The following is a 5069-nucleotide window of genomic DNA, read 5'->3' on the forward strand; positions in this document are numbered from 1 at the left end:
TTCTGTTTTAGACAGCAAAACTTTAGTTTACATTTAAAATGTCTCATTACATTCAACCATTTAGTTATTTAATTATTTCCATTAAGCATTTTCACTTTTAAATAAACATACATACGTTTATATATAAATAATATATATAAATAAATTGCATCTCTGTATTAAACAGCTAAACTCTTAATTACACTATACATTAAAAATTTTGTTTAAGTTATTTCCCTTACGCATAGATACTGTACAGTATATGCAGTATTAATTTTTAGTAACTTTTACATGTGTCTGAAATGATGAAAAGAAATCACGGTAACACTTTACGATAAGGTTCATTAGTTAACATTAGTTAGCTACATTAGTTAACATGAACTAATAATAAACTGCACTTATACAGCCTTTATTAATCTTTGTTAATGTTAATTTCAACAATTACTTTATTAAAATCTTGTTAACATTAGTTAATGCACTCTGAACTAACATGAACAAGCAATTAAAGCTTACATTTTTATTAACTAACATTAACAAAGATGAATAAATACTGTAACAAATGTATTGCTTATGGTTTGTTCAAGTTGGTTAATACATTAACTAATGTTAACTAATGAACTTTATTGTAAAGTGTTACCGAAATCACAATGCATTTAAAGACAATTCATGAACAATCTATTAAACAGAATGACAATTTACACAAGTTGATTGTACATTTGTTTTGTACAGGTATTAAAACTTAAGCATATATTTTATAAATTAAAGTCACTGTGTGCTTAATGGCAAAAGGGTATTGAACATTGAGGAGAAAAAAAAACGCAAACAGTTGTCACGGAGTGACTATGCGGGGCAGAACCAAAAGGAGAGTGAAGAGGTTCCGCCCGGACCGGTTTGTACAGACACCGGCACTTCAGGGTTCCCCGGGAATCCCCGCACTCGCTGAAACAAGGCACAGCTGTGTGAGTGACGTGGCGAGCGATGGTTGGGCGAGCCACGCCTGGGAGGAGGATATAAAGAGAGAAGGTAGAAGTTACTGGAAGGGTCGATTTTCGGGATTTTAGAGTCAACTTCCGCCTTGGGCAGCACAACGAAGACCAGCCTCCGAAGAGTCCGCAGGCTCTGCTGATCCGGCGACCGCTAGGTAGCGGGCGGAAAGAGTGCGGGGCTGGTCCGGGCGAAAGGACGGCGTGGTTGTGTATAGGAAGTTACTTGTCAGAGTGAAGTTTGATCACGTTGGATATACGCTGCAGATGCCGGCTGGGTTGTTAGTCCTTCGGGTGCTGAAATACGTAGTTCTGCTACGGCTAGGAGCTGTGGAGAGAGAAGAAACACTGTTCAACAGTCAAGTAAGAACCTCTTGAAACAGAAATACACAAAGCTTTCTTGAAGTGTTGTGCTGTGTCCTTGTCGTCCGTACTCACCTTAGGAGGGTCTTGGACCTTTGTGGATGCCATCAGGGGCCGCCGCGACGGTGTGTGCCCAACCCACCCAGATACGCTCTGTAGCGGTGTTCCAGCTGGAGTCACGTGGAAACCCCTCCAACGTCCCTGGCCCCCGTAATACTCCCCCTGAGGGCGAGAAGCGAGATTTTTAGATTCCCTTTCCCATTCCCCACTTTAGTTTTAAATAATTTAAATAAAGTTTCTATTTCTATATTTTACTTACCTCTGGTTTGTCTGGTCATTGGGGTGCTTTGGGACCTCCTCGAGGTGGAACTAGGAGGAGCGTGATCCGCGACAGGGGCGGTCCGCTTCTCCGACCTGTGACACAGTCATTCCACAGCCTGTGATGTCAATGTCTTCCACATATTAAGTTCACATTGTCCATTATAAAGTTGATACATTCAGATTTGAAAAGATCAGGAGAGCCGTTGAACACTATGGTTGGTGTGGGACCTTTGGGTTCCTGTAAAACAAACATTTCACCTTTTAAGTGCTTTTTACCAATTAACAGAAGCCATCAAATAGACTTAAAATTATCCCATAATAACACAAATAAAGTATGACAACTAGGCAAGCGACACTCACGAACCAACAAGACTCATAATAATTGATGTAGAGCTGTATGCTATTTTAGGGTAAACAGAGTAATAGTTTTATATTTGCATTGAATGTTACTTTAAATAAAGTGCCTCAAATGCTAACTAAATTACAGAAGACTATACTTACACTATTTACACAGTCAAGGAAGCTGGGATTTTCTTGAAATAATGCTTGCAATAACATAAGTGCAGCATTCCTCACCAGACCTACAAAGATACAAATTATTGTACATTAGGTACAGATATCAATTACAGGGACATTTTACTCAAAAAAGAAAACTCATTCACTCACTCGTTATTTCAAACATTCACAGCTTTCTTTCTTCAGCAGAACACTAACACAAAAAAGATTTTGAAGAATGTCTGTAACCGAACAACTCTGCTAGCAATTTAATGGACACAAAACCAATGCAGGTCAATGGGCACCATTGTTGTTCGATTACCATACTTTTTCAAAATTTCTTCTGTTGTGTTCTGCTGAAGAAAGTGACGACAATTTTAATTTGTGGGTAAACTTTAACTCTTTCTCAGCCAGCGTCTCTTAATTAACAAGTTTACTCTTCAATGGCAAGGAAAAAGTTAATACTAACATTATTTTCATATTTTCACTTATACAATTTATAGGTGCTAGAACCTTTTCATTGACTATGCAAATAAGGCTACTTTACACTGGACAAAGAACAAGCACCTTCTGTGGTTTCCTCTCCAATGAGATTGGCGTAGAGATGTTTTTACTTCCTTCTTTTGCACTCCTGATGATGTTTGGGGCCATTTTATTAAGAGATGTTTCCATGTTCTTCACCAAGTCCAAACCACATTGTCATTCCATGCAGCATCTTAAAACAAAAAATCTTTATATATCCACTTTCAGACAAACAAGTTCCTTAAAGTCTACATTAACTTAAGGTTGCAATTGACTAGTGATGTATTTTTCAAAACACAATGTTCAATAAAAAAATAGTGTGAAATATACAGAATTTAAATTAAATCCTCAAACACTTCACAGTCTTTAATGCTAAATTCTAAATGAAATACATACAGTAAGAATTATCATTAAAGCTACAAAACACAGATTTCTTTTTATTTTCTCTTTGATGAACATTAGTGACAGAAGTCAGGTTTACATGGTTCTTTTAAGCACCTTACCTTTTTGCATCAATGGGGTTTATATTTTAAAGCCAGTGACGTGTCTGACCATTTATTAACCATGGTTATCTGTGAGGGAGAGGGAAAAAATTACACTTCACAAACCAAATACACATAAAAACCTGAACATGTTTGGTTTTTAAAACATTTGAATGTTAAATGTAAGTGTCTTAACAGCTACCATCACATTAATTAATTGTGTGCATCACAGAAAACATTCATATCTAGACTTGCGGATACAAACGCTGCACTGCAATCGTGCATTTATAATACAGACCAGCAGAAAGTTCTTAACTGTGGCCAGCAGTTTCCACTTTCCTTCAAGGTTTAGCTCCAACCCTGATAAAACACTCGTGAACAAGCGAAAAATACTCACGGAATATGTGTAAAACTGCGACAAACATTTACATATAATTTCCCTTCCACCGTCTTCCACCCGGTTCCTTTGACCACGCGCTTTATTGAAATAACACCCCTGTCTCGAATTTCGTCTCCTTACAACACAGCTGTCTTATTGTGCTTGGCAATTTAATTTAAAATGACAAAGAAATAAAGCAGGACTGTAACGTAATTCATTAAACCCGGAACAAAATGTATTTAACAGAGCTTTTATAACTGACGGTTGACGAAGCACGTCAGTGCTCTAACGTTACCAGCAGTATTTTTTAACTGAGGTAAATATTATTAATGTAGCTAGTATCACTATTTAGCACAAGACCTACTCTAACAAAAAATAAATATCAACTAATTATACTAAATATTTCAGAATATGGTTTCAAAAATGTAGAAAGTTTACTTACCTCAGGGTACAAACAAGCAGAAATGCCGGTCCGGAGTCCGAACTCCTCAGTTTGAAAAAATAACTGTCACGCCTCGAGGCTCATCTTCGCGTATGGTGGTGGTCTGGTTTGCCTCTCCACATCATAACCGCTCTGGTTTAATAAACAGAGGAATATCAACACACACACACATACATAAATAACATGTTTAATATAATAAAGCTTGACGGTGAAAGATTTTATACCCTAAAATTGCCAAATTTCCCTCAGACATCACACATACTTGAATTAAACACTATTGGGCGGTTTTCTCGGACAGGACTTATCACTGACTAAAATACTGACATCTGTTAACATATGAGTGCTATTGTTTTGTCTCAAAATGCACGCCAGTATTGTATTTTATAAGGTTTGTTTGTAAAAATGTCCCAATTATAATTAAGACGGAGTCCTAAACCCTGTCCGGTATTATCTTAACTAAAATAGCTCCACTTTAACTCGGACACATAACATAACACACACTTTAAGTCGGTCACATAACATAACACACCTTTATATAACTTATATGTTTACAAAAACGTCGGGTATTTGCGTCTTTGCCAATTAATATAGTCTAAAATTAACATTTATTTACAAACACTTACCTGACGTGACCTTGAGGAAACGGCTGATGACTCGTGTCGTTGTGGGAAACAGTGAGTGATTCCGGCTGTTACATGCGGAATGATCTCAGATGAAATGACCTGTCATTCAGATCCTTCCGAGTTAAGTTAAGACATTTTAAATTAAAAACTCACGCACATACTGTACATACACACGCGCGCGTGAGCGGGTCGCGCGCACGCGCGCGCGCACACGGGTACACACACGGGCATATTTAGAAGTTTTATTTAAGATTGTTATGATGTTGGGACTATTTCTCCACCCGCTTCCTCAGCTATGAAGTTCAAATTCGCATGCAGTCCGGTTATAACAAATGTAAAAGATATGAAACATCACTCAACAGCAATATCAATTAAGTGCAATCCTAAAATATGATTTAAAACATAACCCTTTCATTGTTAAGTATGAGAAATCAAAATGAATTAAATCACATGTTTAAAAGCCACAGAGATATCAGAGCC

General features: G+C 37.2%; 1 long non-coding RNA gene across 1 annotated transcript; it reads right to left on the reverse strand.

Annotated features, from left to right (window-relative positions):
• Window positions 1-666: 666 nt before the first annotated feature.
• Window positions 667-4858, reverse strand: LOC141359381 (uncharacterized). Its single transcript, XR_012365842.1, has 8 exons — window positions 4590-4858; window positions 3967-4098; window positions 3167-3235; window positions 2709-2856; window positions 2148-2227; window positions 1645-1884; window positions 1401-1547; window positions 667-1290 (listed from the first exon to the last, which is right to left on the reverse strand). It is a non-coding gene; the product is annotated as an uncharacterized lncRNA (long non-coding RNA).
• Window positions 4859-5069: the final 211 nt, after the last annotated feature.

This window comes from Misgurnus anguillicaudatus, chromosome 23 (genome assembly GCF_027580225.2).
Source record: "Misgurnus anguillicaudatus chromosome 23, ASM2758022v2, whole genome shotgun sequence".
In the NCBI taxonomy this organism is placed as follows: Eukaryota; Metazoa; Chordata; class Actinopteri; order Cypriniformes; family Cobitidae; genus Misgurnus; species Misgurnus anguillicaudatus.